Source organism: Cherax quadricarinatus, chromosome 41, assembly GCF_038502225.1.
Source record: "Cherax quadricarinatus isolate ZL_2023a chromosome 41, ASM3850222v1, whole genome shotgun sequence".
NCBI classification, from domain to species: Eukaryota; Metazoa; Arthropoda; class Malacostraca; order Decapoda; family Parastacidae; genus Cherax; species Cherax quadricarinatus.
Window position 1 is genome coordinate 32,712,105 of NC_091332.1, and position 23,048 is coordinate 32,735,152.

At 43.2% G+C, this 23,048-nt stretch overlaps 1 protein-coding gene across 7 annotated transcripts in view; it reads left to right on the forward strand.

Annotated features, from left to right (window-relative positions):
* The first annotated feature begins 671 nt into the window (after positions 1 to 671).
* Positions 672 to 23,048, forward strand: part of LOC128695781 (zinc finger protein 271) — a 120,383-nt gene continuing 98,006 nt past the window's right edge. For 4 of the 7 annotated variants that reach the window (XR_011393055.1, XM_053786602.2, XM_070093144.1 and 1 more), the window contains exon 1: positions 878 to 977. The gene's annotated coding sequence lies outside the window, so the exon portion shown is untranslated. Of the gene's footprint in view, positions 841 to 877; positions 978 to 6,545; positions 6,763 to 8,771; positions 9,125 to 23,048 lie in introns of those variants that run through there. The other 3 variants (XR_011393056.1, XM_053786603.2, XM_053786600.2) reach the window with 3 other exon arrangements.

Sequence of the window (23,048 nt, forward strand, 5' to 3'; positions counted from 1 at the left end):
CTCTAATATCAACCTTGACCTAAAACGCTTTCTTGATAGTTGTGACAGAACCCACAGGCATAACACCAGACACAAACATCTCTACGACATTCCCCGTGTCCGACTAAACCTTTACAAAAATTCAATGTATGTCAAAGGCCCTAAAATCTGGAATACCCTACCTGAGAACTCTAGAACTGCAGACACATTCATCACCTTCAAAACTACCATTAGAAAACATCTTATCTCCCTGATACACCCCGTCAACTAACTACACGAATACCACCTGGTGGTTCACACTTACACTCGCTCACTCATTTGACCATAAACAGAAATATTAATCTCAGTCTTAAAATAATGAATCCTGTGATACTCCAATACTGAAACTATGTACTGTGCCAAAACAAAAGCATTCACATTGCTAAACTTATAAACTAGTATTTAGTCACTTAGCCATAAGACCAACTTACCTCATAATTTGTAATATTTTACAATTAAGAATAAAACTAAGTATGCCCGAAATGCCTAGCCATGCTAAGCGTTCTAGTGGTACACTCTGTAATCACAATTTTACTACATGTAAACCAAACAATAACCAAATTTCTGTAAACTCAGCATTGTAATCCTTATAGAGAACAAACTTTGAACCCTTATAGAGAATAAACTTGAATTGAATGTGCATTTCCAAGAACACCATGAAGCCTGTTGTTGACTCAGTTGAGTTCCTCTCTAGTTGTGTTGCCACAGAATTTAACCAAATCAAGTGAAAACTTTTGTTCTCATTAATATTTTCAAAGCAAATTTATCTTTCCTACCTTCAGTTCTGGCTCAAGTTGGTCACTATTGCTTCAGCAGCATCAGGTAAGTTAGACTGAACTTGGCCTAAGTTTTAGTAGCTCTCAAACCTGACATCAACAAGTCACATCCCTCAAGTTAGTTCAATTATCTTCATTATATTGAAAGTTTGTTGTGTATCGTCAAAATTATGCAGATGTGACGTAAGTGGTAATGTTTGCATATTAATTTATTTTGGAAAAACTTGACAAAGAATGTAGAATGTTGTGAAATATGTTAACGCAGCTGTTGTGGCCGTCTTAACCAGGTTCATTGTACTGTCAACCTTATAGAGGCCCTCACGGGATTTTGATCCAAGGAGAGGGATCTGGCCTTCCCATGGATCCATTCCGATGTGATGAGATTTGTTGGGATTTTTAACCCAAGGTAGAGATTATTATTATTATTATTATTATTATTATTATTATTATTATTATTATTATTATTATTATTATTATTATTATTATTATAACTAAACAATGAACTAAGGGGGAGGGTTAGCTACCTTGGATAACCCAGGGTAGGGAGGGTTAGCCACCTTGGATAACCCAGGGTAGGGAGGGTTAGCTACCTTGGATAACCCAGGGTAGGGAGGGTTAGCTACCTTGGATAACCCAGGGTAGGGAGGGTTAGCCACCTTGGATAACCCAGGGTAGGGAGGGTTAGCCACCTTGGATAACCCAGGGTAGGGAGGGTTAGCCACCTTGGATAACCCAGGGTAGGGAGGGTTAGCCACCTTGGATAACCCAGGGTAGGGAGGGTTAGCCACCTTGGATAACCCAGGGTAGGGAAGGTTAGCCACCTTGGATAACCCAGGGTAGGGAGGGTTAGCCACCTTGGATAACCCAGGGTAGGGAGGGTTAGCCACCTTGGATAATCCAGGGTAGGGAGGGTTAGCCACCTTGGATAACCCAGGGTAGGGAGGGTTAGCCACCTTGGATAACCCAGGGTAGGGAGGGTTAGCCACCTTGGATAACCCAGGGTAGGGAGGGTTAGCCACCTTGGATAACCCAGGGTAGGGAGGGTTAGCCACCTTGGATAACCCAGGGTAGGGAGGGTTAGCCGCCTTGGATAACCCAGGGTAGGGAGGGTTAGCCACCTTGGATAACCCAGGGTAGGGAGGGTTAGCCACCTTGGATAACCCAGGGTAGGGAGGGTTAGCCGCCTTGGATAACCCAGGGTAGGGAGGGTTAGCCACCTTGGATAACCCAGGGTAGGGAGGGTTAGCCACCTTGGATAACCCAGGGTAGGGAGGGTTAGCCACCTTGGATAACCCAGGGTAGGGAGGGTTAGCCACCTTGGATAACCCAGGGTAGGGAGGGTTAGCCACCTTGGATAACCCAGGGTAGGGAGGGTTAGCCACCTTGGATAATCCAGGGTAGGGAGGGTTAGCCACCTTGGATAATCCAGGGTAGGGAGGGTTAGCCACCTTGGATAACCCAGGGTAGGGAGGGTTAGCCACCTTGGATAACCCAGGGTAGGGAGGGTTAGCCACCTTGGATAACCCAGGGTAGGGAGGGTTAGCCACCTTGGATAACCCAGGGTAGGGAGGGTTAGCCACCTTGGATAATCCAGGGTAGGGAGGGTTAGCCACCTTGGATAACCCAGGGTAGGGAGGGTTAGCCACCTTGGATAACCCAGGGTAGGGAGGGTTAGCCGCCTTGGATAACCCAGGGTAGGGAGGGTTAGCCACCTTGGATAACCCAGGGTAGGGAGGGTTAGCCACCTTGGATAACCCAGGGTAGGGAGGGTTAGCCACCTTGGATAACCCAGGGTAGGGAGGGTTAGCCACCTTGGATAACCCAGGGTAGGGAGGGTTAGCCACCTTGGATAACCCAGGGTAGGGAGGGTTAGCCACCTTGGATAATCCAGGGTAGGGAGGGTTAGCCACCTTGGATAATCCAGGGTAGGGAGGGTTAGCCACCTTGGATAACCCAGGGTAGGGAGGGTTAGCCACCTTGGATAACCCAGGGTAGGGAGGGTTAGCCACCTTGGATAACCCAGGGTAGGGAGGGTTAGCCACCTTGGATAACCCAGGGTAGGGAGGGTTAGCCACCTTGGATAACCCAGGGTAGGGAGGGTTAGCCACCTTGGATAACCCAGGGTTGGGAGGGTTAGCCACCTTGGATAACCCAGGGTAGGGAGGGTTAGCCACCTTGGATAACCCAGGGTAGGGAGGGTTAGCCACGTTGGATAACCCAGGGTAGGGAGGCTTGGCCACCTTGGATAACCCAGGGTACGGAGGGTTAGCCACCTTGGATAACTCAGGGTAGGGAGGGTTAGCCACCTTGGATAACCCAGGGTAGGGAGGGTTAGCCACCTTGGATAACCCAGGGTAGGGAGGGTTAGCCACCTTGGATAACCCAGGGTAGGGAGGGTTAGCCACCTTGGATAACCCAGGGTAGGGAGGGTTAGCCACCTTGGATAACCCAGGGTAGGGAGGGTTAGCCACCTTGGATAACCCAGGGTAGGTAGGGTTAGCCACCTTGGATAACCCAGGGTAGGGAGGGTTAGCCACCTTGGATAACCCAGGGTAGGGAGGGTTAGCCACCTTGGATAACCCAGGGTAGGGAGGGTTAGCCACCTTGGATAACCCAGGGTTGGGAGGGTTAGCCACCTTGGATAACCCAGGGTAGGGAGGGTTAGCCACCTTGGATAACCCAGGGTAGGGAGGGTTGGCCACCTTGGATAACCCAGGGTACGGAGGGTTAGCCACCTTGGATAACTCAGGGTAGGGAGGGTTAGCCACCTTGGATAACCCAGGGTAGGGAGGGTTAGCCACCTTGGATAACCCAGGGTAGGGAGGGTTAGCCACCTTAGATAACCCAGGGTAGGGAAGGTTAGCCACCTTGGATAACCCAGGGTAGGGAGGGTTAGCCACCTTGGATAACCCAGGGTAGGGAGGGTTAGCCACCTTGGATAACCCAGGGTAGGGAGGGTTAGCCACCTTGGATAACCCAGGGTAGGGAGGGTTAGCCACCTTGGATAACTCAGGGTAGGGAGGGTTAGCCACCTTGGATAACCCAGGGTAGGGAGGGTTAGCCACCTTGGATAACCCAGGGTAGGGAGGGTTAGCCACCTTGGATAACCCAGGGGGTAGGGAGGGTTAGCCACCTTGGATAACCCAGGGTAGGGAGGGTTAGCCACCTTGGATAACCCAGGGTAGGGAGGGTTAGCCACCTTGGATAACCCAGCGTAGGGAGGGTTAGCCACCTTGGTTAACCCAGGGTAGGGAGGGTTAGCCACCTTGGATAACCCAGGGTAGGGAGGGTTAGCCACCTTGGATAACCCAGGGTAGGGAGGGTTAGCCTCCTTGGATAACCCAGGGTAGGGAGGGTTAGCCACCTTGGATAACCCAGGGTAGGGAGGGTTAGCCACCTTGGTTAACCCAGGGTTGGGAGGGTTAGCCACCTTGGATAACCGAGGGTAGGGAGGGTTAGCCACCTTGGATAACCCAGGGTAGGGAGGGTTAGCCACCTTGGATAACCCAGGGTAGGGAGGGTTAGCCACCTTGGATAACCCAGGGTAGGGAGGGTTAGCCACCTTGGATAACTCAGGGTAGGGAGGGTTAGCCACCTTGGATAACCCAGGGTAGGGAAGGTTAGCCACCTTGGATAACCCAGGGTAGGGAGGGTTAGCCACCTTGGATAACCCAGGGTAGGGAGGGTTAGCCTCCTTGGATAACCCAGGGTAGGGAGGGTTAGCCGCCTTGGATAACCCAGGGTAGGGAGGGTTAGCCACCTTGGATAACTCAGGGTAGGGAGGGTTAGCCACCTTGGATAACCCAGGGTAGGGAGGGTTAGCCACCTTGGATAACCCAGGGTAGGGAGGGTTAGCCACCTTGGATAACCCAGGGTAGGGAGGGTTAGCCACCTTGGATAACCCAGGGTAGGGAGGGTTAGCCACCTTGGATAACCCAGGGTAGGGAGGGTTAGCCACCTTGGATAATCCAGGGGGTAAGGGAGGGGGAAGGGAGGGTTAGCCACCTTGGATAACCCAGGGTAGGGAGGGTTAGCCACCTTGGATAACCCAGGGTAGGGAAGGTTAGCCACCTTGGATAACCCAGGGTAGGGAGGGTTAGCCACCTTGGATAATCCAGGGTAGGGAGGGTTAGCCACCTTGGATAACCCAGGGTAGGGAGGGCTAGCCACCTTGGATAACTCAGGGTAGGGAGGGTTAGCCACCTTAAATAACTCAGGGTAGGGAGGGTTAGCCACCTTGGATAATCCAGGGTAGGGAGGGTTAGCCACCTTGGATAACCCAGGGTAGGGAGGGTTAGCCACCTTGGATAACCCAGGGTATGGAGGGTTAGCCACCTTGGATAACCCAAGGTAGGGAGGGCTAGCCACCATGCGTAACCCAGGGTAGGGAGGGTTAGCCACCTTGGATAATCCAGGGAAGGGAGGGTTAGCCACCTTGGATAACCCAGGGTAGGGAGGGCTAGCCACCTTGGATAACCCAGGGTAGGGAGGGCTAGCCACCTTGGATAACTCAGGGTAGAAAGGGCTAGCCACCTTGGATAACCCAGGGTAGGGAGGGTTAGCCACCTTACCTGGAGTTACCTGGAGAGAGTTTCGGGGGTCAATGCCCCCGCGGCCCGGTGTGTGACCAGGCCTCCTGGTGGATCAGCGCCTGATCAACCAGGCTGTTGCTGCTGGCTGCACGCAAACCAACGTACGAGCCACAGCCCGGCTGATCAGGAACTGAATTTAGGTGCTTGTCCAGTGCCAGCTTGAAGACTGCCAGGGGTCTGTTGGTAATCCCCCTTATGTGTGCTGGGAGGCAGTTGAACAGTCTCGGGCCCCTGACACTTATTGTATGGTCTCTTAACGTGCTAGTGACACCCCTGCTTTTCATTGGGGGGATGGTGCATCGTCTGCCAAGTCTTTTGCTTTCGTAGTGAGTGATTTTCGTGTGCAAGTTCGGTACTAGTCCCTCTAGGATTTTCCAGGTGTATATAATCATGTATCTCTCCCTCCTGCGTTCCAGGGAATACAGGTTTAGAAACCTCAAGCGCTTCCAGTAATTGAGGTGTTTTATCTCCGTTATGCGCGCCGTGAAAGTTCTCTGTACATTTTCTAGGTCGGCAATTTCACCTGCCTTGAAAGGTGCTGTTAGAGTGCAGCAATATTCCAGCCTAGATAGAACAAGTGACCTGAAGAGTGTCATCATGGGCTTGGCCTCCCTAGTTTTGAAGGTTCTCATTATCCATCCTGTCATTTTTCTAGCAGATGCGATTGATACAATGTTATGGTCCTTGAAGGTGAGATCCTCCGACATAATCACTCCCAGGTCTTTGACGTTGGTGTTTCGCTCTATTTTGTGGCCAGAATTTGTTTTGTACTCTGATGAAGATTTAATTTCCTCATGTTTACCATATCTGAGTAATTGAAATTTCTCATCGTTGAACTTCATATTGTTTTCTGCAGCCCACTGAAAGATTTGGTTGATGTCCGCCTGGAGCCTTGCAGTGTCTGCAATGGAAGACACTGGGTAGGGAGTAGGGTAGGGAGGGTTAGCCACCTTAAATAACTCAGGGTAGGGAGGGTTAGCCACCTTGGATAACCCAGGGTAGGGAGGGTTAGCCACCTTGGATAACCCAGGGTAGGGAGGGTTAGCCACCTTGGATAACCCAGGGTAGGGTGGGTTAGCCATCCAGGGTAACAGAAGAAAGTCAGTGCGTCATTGAAAACTGTCTTATTTTCATTATGTCCTTTAATCTTGACCCCCAGGATGCAAACAACCAGGTACCTACTTATTGCTAGGTGAACAGTGACAGTAGGTGTGAGGAAACGTGCCTGTTTCCACCTGTACCGGGGACTGAACCAGGGACACTGATTGTGTGAGATGAGCGTGTTTCCAACAGAGCCACAGGATACCCATACTGGAGCTTTCCTTTTAACTTCCATGTAAATCAAGTCATAGATGCCCTGCTCTTGATTGATGCTGGTGAGTTCTTGATGCAAGGAGATGGATTTGGCCTTTCCTTGGGTTGAATATGAGTGCTTCCCATTCCCCCAAGGCAGTGTATGAACCCTAAAGGTTTAGTGCTCGCCAGTGAATATATAACAATAATGTCATAGATTTAAAGTTATTCAGTGAAAATTGCAAATAGAAAGGTTGTATTAGTTTTATCTTAACCACTTGAGGGTCCATTCCATTGTTCTAAACCAAATTTCTAGAAGCTTCAAATTTAGTGCAAGAATGCTGGTAGGCCTACATCTAAGAGAATGAGTCCGTGTGGTCAGTGTGTACAGTAAACAGAAAATCGGGCACCCCGCATTCCATTATGGGAATGCCATCTCAGTAGCCATTGTTCACCATGCCTTGCTGTAGGAAGTCCATCTCAGTCATGTTCAGTTGTATCTTGTCACAAAAGAAAATTAATATTTTCGTGTGGCCTTGGATGTGAGTAACGGTAATGATAGTGACATAACCTTTGACTTTGTTGTTCTTGATAACCATTTGTATAGCAATAGTGATGAAGAATATTCACCAGTGAAGCTTATGGTACACTACCCTCTGCATGTGCTAGGGTCTACTTGGAGGGTATTCTGGGGATCTGTGCCCCCACGGCCCAAACCACGACCAGGCCTCCCAGTGGATCAGTGCCTGATCAACCAGCCTGTTACTGCTGGCTGCACATAATCCAAAATACAAACCACAGTCTGACTGATCTGGCACCAACATTACCCCTTCTAGGGTCTGTCCTGTAGTTCTATGGCTTGTCTAGAGGGCCAAAGAATTTAAAATATATATTATTTTTTCTTATGGTAGAGAATCTTTTTCTGAAGGTAATAAAACAAAAAGTACAAAATTTAACGGAAAATTGATGAAATTACACTATCGTGAATTTTACTGCATCGATGATATTTACGCATAGGTGAATTTGCCCACTATGACTCCTATTTTAGGCCAATTACATTGTTCTGATTGACCAAATTCTTAGCTATTTCACTAGTATCACTTCTATTTTAGTGATTGAGCACAAGAAACTGCCCAATCAACTATTTCAACTACCCAGTAAAGTGATCAGAATAAACAAGTGGTCCAGAATAAACAATGCAAGCATTCCTGACACTAAAATAACATTTCCTCTGTTTATTAGTTATGTTTCCAGGCTTTACAAATGAATATCATTTTTATTTTTTATTCACATAAAGAATTTACTGTTATGCAGTATTGTAATAATTGTATAAATAATGCCAGCTCATTCATGAACATATATTAGACCCACCAGCAGATGTATATTGGATGCATGATGTCATTTGTTTACTCTTGATCATCCTCAAAAAATCAAACATTTCCACTATTTTTAAATAAATTTCAAGCTATTTTCAATACTAAAATCAATCAAAATCATCATTATTTCTGTAGTATATCTTCCATTCTATCAAATGAGACCAAGAAACCATAACTACAACCTTAAAAACCATACGAAAATAGACAGCAAAGTCGCTGTTTTAATCCAAAAACACAGTTGCCGTTTTTTTTCTTATTCACTGCATGCTTCAGGATTTGTTTTATATGGTACACACTTACCACATAGATGCATTCTCTCATGTCTAGGCCCCATTTTACCACGCAAAGCTTATCTGAGCGAGCTAAGCTCGTGACATAGTACTATAACTTGAACCCAGGCTTCAAAGCTGTAGAACAATGGGACGGACCTTTGAAGGGTTAAGTATCTGTCCAGCTCCCTCTTGAAGGTAGCCAGGGGTCTTTTGATAATTCCCCTTATGAATGGTGGGAGGTTGTCGAACAGTCTTGGGACCCTGATATTTTATTGTGTTTTCTCTTAGTGTACCAGTGGTGCCCCTACTTTTCATTGGGGTATTTTGCACTGCCTGCCCAGTCTTTTACTTTTGTAGGGAGTGATTTCTGTGTGCAGATTTGGGACCATTCCTTCTAGGATTTTCCACGTGTAGATTATGATATATCGCTTGTTTGCATTCCAGCGAGTACAAATCAAGTACCATATGCAATTCCAAGGGGACAGTACATTCCCTGGCCCTACACCTGGAACACAGTGAAAGTGACGACAATGTGACTACAATTGGGATGGCTAATAGACCGCATGTGACAGTAGATGGTGGGTCTGCAGCCATGTGGGATGATGCACCAGCCCAGGCTGGAACTCACATTGCTGACTCAGCAGGTCCAGGACAAAGGGCATCCTAAATGCCTAGCCATGCTAGGTGTTCTAGTGGCCCCCTCTGTAATTAGTATTTTACTACATGTAAACCACACAATAACCAAAATCTGTAAACCCTGCATTGTAATCCTTATAGAGAATAAACTTTGATTTTATTTTATTTTATTTTATTTGATCCTCAACCAGCCCCACACGACAACCACAACATGCACAACCACAACCACAACTACAACCACAGGCAGGTTATGTCCAGTACCCACCAGGAAACCACATCGGGGATTGGCAGCAAAATCTCAATTTTGTTCCCAGTAACCATCAATTTGATGACACTCAAAGTGGATTCTGGCTATCTTGTTCCCTTGGATACACTGCAAGTAATCTGCAATTCTTTGAACTATTCTTTGACCAGCCCTTGAAGGAAAATATTGCTAAGGAAAGTAACAAGTATTTTGATTACACCATGTCAAAAATAATGATTTCACCACAGTCAAGACTACACCAATGGAAGGAGACAACTATGGCTGAAATGTATTTGTTTTTTGCAACAGTAATTCTTATGTCAAGTCTATAAGCATAACATCAAATCATACTGGTCCACAGATTGGCTAATTTCTACCCTGGCCTTCGGTGATATTATCCCAGTGAACAGATTTATCATGACTCAAGAAATCGTAATGACACGATTGCAAACAAACCATACCCCCGGCCGGGATTGAACCCGCGGTCATAGAGTCTCAAAACTCCAGCCCGTCGCATTAGCCACTAGACCAGCTAGCCACAATAAGATTCATCCAACTAGGTATATTTCTACACCATAGGAAGGTTAGCACAGGCACCACTGTGACCACAAATGCAAGTTTTTACAGACAAATCTCCAGCTAGCGTGGCCGTGACGAACTCTAGCTCAAGTCCCTTCACTGCCGTCAACATGACGGCAGTGTCATTACGATTTCTTGAGTCATGTTGACGGCAGTGAAGGGACTTGAGCTAGAGTTCGTCACGGCCACGCTAGCTGGAGACTCATCTGTAAAAACTTGCATTTGTGGTCACAGTGGTGCCTGTGCTAACCTTCCTATGGTGTAGAAATATACCTAGTTGGATGAATCTTATTGTGGCTAGCTGGTCTAGTGGCTAACGCGACGGGCTGGAGTTTTGAGACTCTATGACCGCGGGTTCAATCCTGGCCGGGGGTATGGTTAGATTTATCATACTACATCCTCTCCTCACTTAGCGACATACTCGTTTACCAATGACTCGGACTTAAGACGGGCTCTCTAACCAGTATGCATATGTATATAATGTGTATTAGAGCTGATTTCCTCTATTCTGTTTATTACAGTATACATAGCCCTTGTGGCTTAGCGCTTCTTTTTGATTATAATAATAGTAATAATAATTACAATATACAGTGGACCCCCGCATAGCGATATTAATCCGTGCAAGAGAGCTCATTGTTATGCGAAATTATCGTTATGCGAATGAATTTTCCCCATAAGAAATAATGGAAATCAAATTAATCCGTGCAAGACACCCAAAAGTATGAAAAAAAAATTTTACCACATGAAATATACATTTTCCTACACACAAAGAGAAGGATACATGCACAATAGTAGAGTAGTACATGCACAATATACAGTGGACCCCCGCTTAACGATCACCTCCAAATGCGACCAATTATGTAAGTGTATTTATGTAAGTGCGTTTGTACGTGTATGTTTGGGGGTCTGAAATGGACTAATCTACTTCACAATATTCCTTATGGGAAAAAATTCGGTCAGTACTGGCACTTGAACATACTACTGGAATGAAAAAAGTTCGTTAACCGGGGGTCCACTGTATATTGTGCATGTACTACTCTACTAAATGAAGAATAAATGACACTTACCTTTATTGAAGATGCAGCAATGACTGATGAGACACTGTGTCCTGGGAGTGCCTTTTCCTCCTGAGTACTGTAGGTCCTGTTTGGCATTTTCTTCCAGAACAGGCCTTATCACATTGTGTATGCCACTACGATTCTTAAATCTCTCAAACCAACCTTTGCTGGCTTTAAATTCACCAATATGAGCACTAGTTCCAGGCATTTTTCCCTGTTCACCTGGGTGTTAGTTGACTGGTGTGGGTTGCATCCTGGGAGACAAGATTAAGGACCCCAATGGAAATAAGTTAGACAGTCTTCGATGACACTGACTTTTTTGGGTTATCCTGGGTGGCTAATCCTCTGGGGTTAATTGTTTCTTGGTATTCTCAATAAGCCACACCAACAACGGTGCTACAGCAGCAGCAGCAGCAGCAGCAGCTGACAGTGCTACAGCAGCAGCAGCAGCTGACAGTGCTACAGCAGCAGCAGCAGCTGACAGTGCTACAGCAGCAGCAGATGATGCTACAGCAGCAGCAGACGATGCTACAGCAGCAGCAGCAGCTGACGGTGGTACAGCAGCAGCAGCAGCTGACAGTGCTACAGCAGCAGCAGATGATGCTACAGCAGCAGCAGACGGTGCTACAGCAGGAGCAGCAGCTGACAGTGCAGCAGCAGCAGCTGTACCACCAATAGTAGCGATGGTTGATTGGGGTTTATTATACAACCTGGCCAGCTCGGAGACACACACTCCACTTTCATACTTATCAATGATCTTTTTCTTCATCTCTATAGTAATTCTCACCCTTATTGCTGTAGGGTTGGCACTAGAAGCTTTCATGGGGCCCATGGTCACTTATTTTGCAGATAAAATCACCAAAAACACTGTAATAATACGAAATGTTCCGATTGTATGCTTGGATGTTACCGCGGAGGTTGGCTGGCGGAACATGTGAGGCTGGCTAAGGGCGCACGTTAGACGCGTCTCGGACGAACAGCGTTGAGCGGGTTTTTTAGCGGTATGCGAGGCAAAATCTTGGCGATAAAATGTAGCGGTATGCGGATTTAACGTTATGCAAGGCCAACGGTATGCGGGGGTCCACTGTACAGTACACTACTGTATAAACATTTAAAAATATACTAAAAATGTTATAAATGGTGCAAGGGTGACATTAAAGCAGTATCTAAGATGGTTGACATAAACTCACTACCATTATACTAGTATGCTCCTCCTCTAGCAATGAATTCGTCTGCCAACGCTGTACTAGGAATGGAACTCCTCCGTTATGTGAGGAGAGGCTGTATTATGCATGTTCACTTTTCTGACAAAACCAAGCCTGACAGAAACAACAAGTTATACAAGATTAGGAATGTTTTCATGTATCTGGAACAAAAGTGCATCATGTACTTTTATCCATTCAAGAATACAGTGGACCCTCGACCAGCGATATTAATCCGTTCCTGAGAGCTCATCGTTAATCGAAATTATCGTTAGTCGAGTTAATTTTCCCCATAAAAATAATGGAAATCAAATTAATCCGTTCCTGACACCCCAAAGTATTGAAAAAAAAAATTGTACCACATGAAATATTAATATTAATACACACAGACTGAAGACATGTACAGTTACGTGACACTTACCTTTATTGAAGATCTGGTGATGATTGATGGGATGGGAGGAGGGGAGAGTGTTGATCTTCTTAGTGTTTAGAAGGGATATCCCCTTCCATTAGGACTTGAGGTAGCAAGTCTTTTTCCGGGGTTACTTCCCTTGTTTTAATGCCACTAGGACCAGCTTGAGAGTCACTGGACTATTGTCGCACAACATATCTGTCCATAGAGGCCTGTACTTCCCGTTCCTTTATGACATTTTTAAAGTGTTTCACAACATTGTCAGTGTACAGGTTGCCAAAACAGCTTGCAGTAGCTGTGTCAGGGTGATTTTCATCCATAAAGGTTTGCACTTTAAGCCACATTGCACAGATTTCCTTAATCTTAGAAGTCGGCAACTTCTTCAATTTCTCTATCCCCTCCTCCGAAGCAGTTTCCTCAGGTGTGGCCTTATGCTGATGAAGATGATCTAGCAGCTCATCAGTGGTTAGTTCTTCATTGTCCTCCTCCACCAACTCTTCCACATCCTCCCCACTAACCTCCAACCCCAAGGACTTCCCCAATGCCACAATGGATTCCTCAACTGCCATAGGATTCTCAGGGTTAGCCTCAAACCCTTCAAAATCCCTTTTGTCTACATTCTAGCCACAGTTTTTTCCAAGCAGAGTTCAAGGTCCTCTTAGTCACTTCCTCCAAGCCTTACCTATAATGTTTACACAATTGAGGATGGTAAAGTGATCTTTCCAAAACTCTCTTAGAGTCAGTTGAGTTTCTGAGGTCACTACAAAGCACCTTTCAAACATAGCTTTTGTGTACAGTTTCTTGAAATTGGAAATGACCTGCTGGTCCATGGACTGCAGAAGAGGAGTGGTATTAGGAGGCAGAAACTTCACCTTAATGAAGCTCATGTCTCTAGAAAGTCGCTCTGCCAAGTCTGAAGGATGACCAGGAGCATTGTCTAATACCAGGAGGCACTTAAGGTCTAATTTCTTGTCAATTAGGTAATTTTTCACAGTGGGGGCAAATGCATGGTGTAACCAGTCATAGAAAAAGTCTCTAGTGACCCATGCCTTACTGTTTGCCCTCCTTGAGGACATTGTTTTTCCTGAACACTCTGCGTGTTTCAGAGTGATACACCAATAAAGGCTTCACTTTGCAATCACCACCAGCATTGGCACACATCAACAGAGTAAGCCTGTCTTTCATAGGCTTATGTCCTGGGAGTGCCTTTTCCTCCTGAGTAATGTACGTCCTGCTTGACATTTTCTTCCAAAACAGGCCTGTTTCGTCACAATTAAACACTTGTTTAGGTTTCAGTCCTTCACTGTCTATGTACTCCTTGAATTCCTGCACATATTTTTCAGCCGCTTTGTGGTCCGAACTGGCAGCCTCACCATGCCTTATCACACTATGAATGCCACTATGCTTCTTAAATCTCTCAAACCAACCTTTGCTGGCCTTAAATTCACTCACATCACCACTAGTTGCTGGCATTTTTCTAATTAAATCGTCATGTAACTTCCTAGCCTTTTCACATATGATCACTTGAGAGATGCTATCTCCTGCTATCTGTTTTTCGTTTATCCACACCAATAAGAGTCTCTCAACATCTTCTATCACTTGCGATCTCAGTTTCGAAAACATAGTTGCACCTTTGGCAAGAACAGCTTCCTTGATTGCCGTTTTCTTCCCCACAATAGTAGCGATGGTTGATTGGGGTTTACTATACAACCTGACCAGCTCGGAGACACGCACTCCACTTTCATACTTAGCAGTGATCTCTTTCTTCATCTCCATAGTAATTCTCACCCTTTTTGTTGTAGGGTTGGCACTAGAAGCTTTCTTGGGGCCCATGGTGACTTATTTTGCAGGTGCAATCACTACAAAGGCTGTGATGATATGAAATATTCCAATTGTATGTTTGGAAGCGACCACGGTGGCTGGCTGGCTTGTAAACACTGGCACCCATGGGACAAGTGAGGCGCGCTCAGGCCAAAGTGGACGCGTCTCGAACGGAACAAATAGCGTTGGTCAGGTTTTTTAGCGCTAGTCGAGGCAAAATTTTTGCGTTAAAATGTATCGCTTGTCGGATTTATCGTTAATCGATGCCATCATTGGTCGAGGGTCCACTGTATTTGATTTTATTCAAAGCAGTATATACCAAGCAAAAGTTAATGGTTCAGTATTGAATTATAATTATTTGTGCTTTGTGACTGTGACAGTGACCTGGTATTTCCAAAATTTCAAGTGTTTTAAGGTTATTGCATATTTTATATGTACAGTGGACCCCCGGTTAACGATTTTAATCCGTGCAAGAGGGCTCATCGTTATGCGAAATAATCGTTATGCGAATGAATTTTCCCCATAAGAAATAATGGAAATAAAATTAATCCGTGCAAGACGCCCAAAAGTATGAAAAAAAATTTTTTTTACCACATGAAATGTTAATTTTAATACACACAAACTGAAAAAGGCATGCACAATTACATGACACTTACTTTTATTGAAGATCTGGTGATGATTGATGGGATGGGAGGAGGGGAGAGCATTATCTTCTTACTGTTTAGAAGGGGAATCCCCTTCCATTAGGACTTGAGGTAGCAAGTCCTTTTCTGGGGTTACTTCCCTTCTTCTTTTAATGCCACTAGGACCAGCTTGAGAGTCACTGGACCTCTGTCGCACAACAAATCTGTCCATAGAGCTCTGTACCTCCCGTTCCTTCAAGACTTTCCTAAAATGGGCCATAACATTGTCATTGAAATAGTCACCAGCACGGCTTGCAACAGCTGTGTCAGGGTGATTTTCATCTATAAAGGTTTGCAGTTCAACCCACTGTGCACACATTTCCTTAATCTTTGAAGTAGGCACAATGGATTCTACAACTGGCATAGGCTTCTCAGGGTTAGCCCCAAACCCTTCAAAATCTTTCTTAATTTCCATACTAATTCTCACCCTTTTTACCACAGGGTTGGCACTAGAAGCTTTCTTGGGGCCCATGGTCACTTATTTTCCAGAAACAGCACCGAAAACACTGTAATAATACGAAATATTCCGAGTGTATGCTTGGATGTTACCGCGGAGGCTGGCTGGTAAACAATGGGACGGCCGGCACATGTGAGGGCACATTGGACGCGTCTCGGACGAAAATCGGTATGCGGGTTTTTAATCGGTATGCGCGGCAAAAATTTTGCGATAAAAGTAATCGTTATGCGGAAAAATCGCTATGCGATGCCATCGTTATGCGGGGGTCCACTGTACAGTGGTACCTCGAGTTTCGTACTTAATTTCTTTCCAAAGCTAGTACTAAAGTCGAAGTGTACTAAAGTCTAAGCAGTATTTCCCATAAGAAATAATGTAAATCCAATTAATCCGTTCCAGACACCCAAGAATATTAACAAAATAAATACATTTTTTAGATTAATTATAGTTTTACATACAACAAGCATAAATAGTACTTAAATTAGTAATAGAAAAATAAACATTTAAATAAACATTTAAAATAACACTTTTACTTACCTTTATTGAAGACTGTTGATGGCATCTGGAAGATATGGAGGAGGAGTGAGGGAGGGCTTAGTGTTTGGAAGGGAAATCCCCTTCCATAAAGATTTAGGTAACAAGTCCTTATCTGGGGCTACTTCCCTTCTTTGTCTTTTAATGCCACTAGGACCAGCTTGAGAGTCACTGGATCCCTGTCTCGCAAAATAACTGTCCACAGTCCTCTGCCTCTGGTGCCAATTTAAGATTTCCCTAAAATGGGACACGGCTCTGTCACTGAACTTGTTGCAGAGATGGCTTGTTTCAGCTTGGTCAGGGTGATAATTTTCAGTAAATGCCTGCATTCTATTCCACATTACACAAATCTCCTTAATCTGTGAAGAAGACACCTCATCCACTCCCTCTTCCTCCTCCTCCTCTGAAGCAAGTTTCTCAGCTGTGGTCTGATGCTGTTCCAGATGAAGCTCTTGCAGCTCTTCAGTGGTTAGCTCTTCTCTGTGGTCGTCCACCAACTCCTCCACATCCTCGCCACTCACCTCCAACCCCATGGACTTCCCCAATGCCACAATACTTTCCACAACAGGCAGGATAGAAGTGATTGTTGATTTGCTTTTGCCATATATCCTGGCAAACTCCACAAGTCATACACCACTCTTGTATTTTTGTACTCTCTCCTTCACTTCTATGGTGTTTTTCACTTTCTTTACCACAGGGGGGCCAATAGGAAGTTTTTTTGGGCCCATGGTAGCTTATTTAACCTTTTCAGGGTTTCGGCCGCACTAGTACAGTGGACCCCCAGTTAACGATATTTTTTCACTCCAGAAGTATGTTCAGGTGCCAGTACTGACCGAATTTGTTCCCATAAGGAATATTGTGAAGTAGATTAGTCCATTTCAGACCCCCAAACATACACGTACAAACGCACTTACATAAATACACTTACATAATTGGTCGCATTAGGAGGTGATCGTTATGCGGGGGTCCACTGTACTTCTTACGCACCAGGGTTTTTGACGTACTAGTACGCCTAAATTCTAGCGCCCTAAAATCTAGTGAGAGAAAGCTGGTAGGTCTACATATGAAAGAATGGGTCTATGTGGTCAGTGTGCACAGTATAAAAAAATCCTGCAGCACACAGTGCGTAATGAGAAAAAAAAAACTTTGACCGTGTTTTTGGTTTAAAACAGCGACTTTGCACTGTATTTTCGTACGGTATTTATTGTTGTATTCTAGTTTTCCTGGTCTCATTTTATAGAATGGAAGACATATTACAGAAATTGAGATGATTTTGACTGGTTTTACCATGGAAAGTACCTTGAAATTGAGCTCAAAGTAGCAGAAATGCTTGATTTTTACCAAAGTTCAAAAGTAAACAAATAATGCTAAGCATCCAATACATGTCAACTGGCGAGTCTAATATTCTTTCACAAGTGCGCCGATATTATTTATACCATTTCTACACTAATGCAGTAGTCTGCATAACAGTAAATCTTCTATTTTTTGTGAGAATAAAAATTCAAAGTGGAAAGCAAAACATCCATACTTATTACTGCACCTATTACATACATAGAACACTTAACTCTGATATTAACCCTTCCCTCAAACATCTCCTTGCCAACCTCAACAGAACACAAGACCATAACACAAGGCACAGATCACTCTGATGTTCCTCATGTCCATCTCACACTATGCAAAAACTCAATGCACATAAAAGGCCCTAAAATCTGGAATTCATTACCTGTAAATATAAAAGAAACACTACCTGTTTATAAATTCAAGTCTCTTCTCAAAGATCACTTACTCACCCAAAACCAAATAAATACTGAATAACTGAACCTTATAAATTGTATATCATAAATCTTTCTCACAATTATATCACACAAATGTTAAACCTAAGACCCAATCTAACTTTGTTATTTTTTTAAATACACTACCTAACAGAATACTCCATTCGACTGAATGTACAGCAATGCATGCAACCATATGACCTGTCTTTGTAATACTCATTTGTGCTTTATTGTTATCTGTTTACAATAATGTATTATCACTGATTACATCATTGCTTAGTAAATCTTAAGTTAATTTTAAGCCAGCCCGTAATGCTATGCATACAAGTGGCTTTGGCATGCTGCTCTTACCTGTATTTTTTTTGTACCTCTGTATGTATGCTCAAATTAAATAAATAAATAAATAAATGTAAGAGGGGTGTAGGGACGTGACTAATGAGCAGAGGAAATGTTATTTTAGTGCCACGAATGTCTTTCTTGTTTATTCTGGACCCTATGGAAATTGGCATCTTTTGAAATTTGTGTGAAATTGGCAAAATTGCTAAATTCTGACCACTATATTGGATAGTTGAAATTGGTAAATGGGTGGTTTCTTGTACTCATTCGATAGAAAAAATGGAGTTTAGCGAAATAGTTATGATTTTTGTCGACTAGTACACTGGAATTGGCCGAAAATAGGGCTCAAAGTGGGCAAAATCGCCAATGCGTAAACATCGTCGAGACCGCTAACTTTGCGAGAGCATAATTCCGTAAGTTTTCCATCAAAGTTCATACTTTTGGTGGCATTATGATCAGGAAAATATTCTCTATCTTTTCATAAGAATTTTTTTTTTTTTTTTCTAAATTTGGCGACCCTGAGAACAAGTCTCGGAGAGGGCCTGGCAACATTGAAAGGGTTAACAGTTGCACTTAATAAACAAGCACCAAACACAATAAATGAATTGTGAAATGTTTGGACGAGTGCACAGGTTAGTGTTCACTCAAGCATAAACAAAGCCAGACCAGCTCACGACACCTGCATGGGGGACACGGGCAGGTGTGGACAGGTCTGGTATGCAGTACTAAACACAGGGCACAGTACAAAACTCTGTACAAAATTGAGTCGAAAAAAGTGGTCTGAACTCAAAGCGTACAATACTCAGGGTGTACGAAACTCGGGGTTCCACTGTACTCTGATAATTATACTTATGTGTACCTGTTTCTAAATGTACTTATACTCGGTGCTGGCATGCAGGTACACATTAAAATCACTAATGTGCCAAAAGAGATTATTATTATTGCGTCTTCAAGACGCAATAATAATAATAATAATAATAATAATAATCTCTTGGGCACATTAAATGTCATCTATTACATTAATATAGACATTTCCATTACTCTATTTATTTTTATTTTCAAAATTATATAAGAAACATGTTACATAACATGTAATTATTATACATACATCCACAGTAAAAAAATTTACATAAATATGAAATGTGTTTACCAAGCGGCTTGTAGGAATGCCAGAAGAATTGCGTTTTCTCTAGTCCAACACTAATTACCTGGGGGATAACTGTAGAAAAATATTCCTTTCATATGCCTTCACTCTATAGCTATTCACAACCCTTGTGGGTTTAGCGCTTCTTTTTTATTATGATTATAATAATATCATTCACTATGAGAATGGGAGTGTTGCTGTTTATTTATTCTTCTGTACTAACTTGTACACAATGTAAGAGAATTTGTATTGTGAAATAATTTATTATTATAATAAAAAAAAAATATTGTGAGGTACAAGTTTAGTTTCACAAACTCTTACAAACGTACATGAATGAACTAAAATTGGACATGTATTAATATGCGTTTACTTCACTTGACCGAGTGATCGCCCACCACCCGTTCAGTTTGTGTTTTTATATTGTCTGAACTCTGTGTATCTCAAACCTTACCACGGGCAGGATTGAACCCGCGGTCAGAGAGTCTCAAAACTCCAGACCGTCGCGTTTGTTTGCAATCGTGTCATTACGATTTCATGAGTCACTCTGTGTATCTCGTTCTCTTTCATTTACTATTTTAACTAATTGGCTCGTGTTCACGATGGCATCTAAGCTTAGTTGTGATAAAAAGAAGAGTCGTAAGCCTCTTACTTTAAGTGCCAATTTAGAAATGATTAAACTTGGTAAACTGACTTTTTTGGGTTACCCCAGGTTCTCTACACACATGCTGCTATGTATGATAATCTATGTAACTGTATTTGCTTATACCTGAACAAACTTACTTACTAACAAGGTATGTCGATGGCTCAGATAGCACGTAAGCTTGGTTTGGCTCGTCAAACAGTACAATTGTGAACAATAAGGAGAAACTGTTGCAGGAAATTAAATGTGCTATACCAGTGAGGGGAGCAATGTGGCAGATGTTGCAGGTGTCTGGTATAGGAGGTAGGTTACTGAAAGCAGTGAAGAGTTTTTATGAGGATAGGCTCAGGTTAGAGTATGTAGGAGGGATGGAGATTATTTCCCAGTAAAAGTAGGCCTTAGACAAGGATGTGTGATGTCACCGTGGTTGTTCAATATATTTATAGATGAGGTTGTAAGAGAAGTGAATGCGAGGGTCTTGGCGAGAGGTGTTGAGTTAAAAGATAAAGAATCAAACACAAAGTGGGAGTTGCCACAGTTGCTCTTTCCTGATGACACTGTGCTTTTGGGAGATTCTGAAGAGAAGCTACAGAGGTTGGTGGATGAATTTGGTAGGGTATGTAAAAGAAGAAAATTAAAAGTGATTATAGGAAAGAGTAAGGTGATGAGGATAAAAAGATTAGGTGATGAAAGATTGGATATCAAATTGGAGGGAGAGAGTATGGAGGGAGTGAATGTATTCAGATATTTAGGAGTGGACGTGTCAGCAGATGGGTCTATGAAGGATGAGGTGAATCATAGAATTGATGAGGGGAAAAGGGTGAGTGGTGCACTTAGGAGTCTGTGGAGACAAAGAGCATTATCTATGAAAGCAAAGAGGGGAATGTATGAGAGTATAGTTGTACCAGCACTCTTGTATGGGTGTGAAGCATGGGTGATGAATGTTGCAACAAGGAGGAGGCTGGAGGCAGTGGAGATGTCATGCCTGAGGGCAATGTGTGGTGTGAATATAATGCAGAGAATTTGTAGTTTGGAAACTAGGAGATGTGGGATTACCAAAACTGTTATCCAGAGGGCTGAGGAGGGGTTGTTGAGGTGGTTCTGACATGAAGAGAGAATGGAACAAATCAGAATGACTTAGAGAGTGTATAAATCTGTAGTGGAGGGATGGTGGGGGTAGTGGTCAGCCTAGGAAGGGTTGGAGGGAGGGGGTAAAGAAGGTTTTGTGTTCAAGGGGCTTGGACTTCCAGCAAGCATGCATGAGTGTATTTGATAGGAGTGAATGGAGACAAATGGTTTTTAATACTTGACGTGCTGTTGGAGTGTGAGCAAAGTAACATTTATGAAGGGATTCAGGGAAATCGGCAGGCCGGACTTGAGTCCTGAAGATGGGAGGTACAGTGTCTGCACTCTGAAGAAGGGGTGTTAATGTTGCAGTTTTATAACTGTAGTGTAAAGCACTCCTCTGGCATGACAGTGGTGGAGTGAATGATGATGAAAGTTTTTCTTTTTCGGGCCACCCTGCCTTGGTGGAAATCGGCCGATGTGTTAAAAAAAAAAAAAAAGTAACCAGTAGTAAGTTTATTCAGGTATATATACACAAATACAGTTACATACAGCAGCATTTGTGTAGAGAACCTAGGATAACCCAAAAAAGTCGAAGTGACTTATTGCTGAAAAACTTTTACACTGCCACTCACCTCTAACACATTCATATTAATATTTTAAGGTAAGTAACAAGTGTAGTCTGTGTGTATTTTACTTTTTATTCTGTTTTTTAATGCCTAGTTCTATTGCTAACTTAACCGTTTCAGTGCCAAGACCCCTGATCCTTAACTCTGTGTCAAAAAAAATTAAAAAAAAAAAATTTCCTTATGAAATGATAAAGAATATTTTCTTGATGGTAATGACACCAAAACTACGAAATTTGATGGAAAACTTACGAAATTATGCTCCTGCAAAGTTGGCGATGTCGGCGATATCACCCAATTTGAGCCCTATTTTCAGCCAATTCCATTGTTTGAGTCTACTAAAATCATAGCTATATCACTAGAACTCCATTTGTTCTATCGATTGAATACAAGAAACCACCCATTTACCGGTTTCAACTACCCAATAAAGTGGTCAGAAATTGGCAATTTCGCCAATTTCACAGAAATTTCAAAATAGGGTCCAGAATAAACAAGACAAATATTCCTGGCACTAAAATAACATTTTCTCTGTTCATTAGTCATGTCTCCAGGCCTCTGTTACATTTCTTTTGTTTTCCACTTTGAATTTTTATTCTCACAAAAAATAGAAGATTTACTGTTATGCATACTACTGCATTGTTATAATAGTTGTATAAATAATGTCAGCCCATTCATGACTGCTTATTAGACTAGCCAGTTGGACACACATTGGACAGTGACGTCAATTGTTTACTCTTGAACATTGGCAAAAATCAAACATTTCCTCTACTTTGAGCTCAATTTCAAGGTACTTTTCATCATGAAACCAAAATTATCTCCATTTCTGTAATATATCTTCCATTCTATCAAGTGACACCAAGAAAACGAGATTACAACCAAAAATACCATACAACAATACACCGCAAAGTCCCTGCTTGAAACCAAAAACACGGTCGGAATTTTTTTTTTATTATGCACTGCATGCTGCAGGATTTTTTTTATACTGTGCACACTGACCATGCAGACCCATTCTTTCACATGTAGGCCTACGAGCTTTCTTCCACCAGATTGGAAGGAGCTAGAATTTTGGTGTAGTATTACGCGACCGACACTGGCTCTCTGGCCGCAATATTATGGGACCGACACTGAAAGCATTAATATATGTTAGTGTAAACCTGTTATCTAGCATTTATATGCATTTATAAGTGGAAAAAAGGGTATTCCACTTTACGGCGATTTCCACTTTACGGCAGCCTGGAACCTAACCTACTGTATAAGTGGGGGCCCTACTGTGTGTGTGTGTGTATAGTATATATACAGTGGTCCCTCGTTTTTCGTAATTAATCTGTTCCTGGAGCCCTTACTATAAACGAAATTTACGATTTGCGAATCAATTTTCCCCATAAGAAATAATGTAAATACAATTAATCCATTCCTGACACCCAGAAGTATTAAAACAAAAAAAATTTTTACATGAAATATACATGTAGTACATAAACAATACAATGGGAAATGATGAATGAAACATTAACAGCG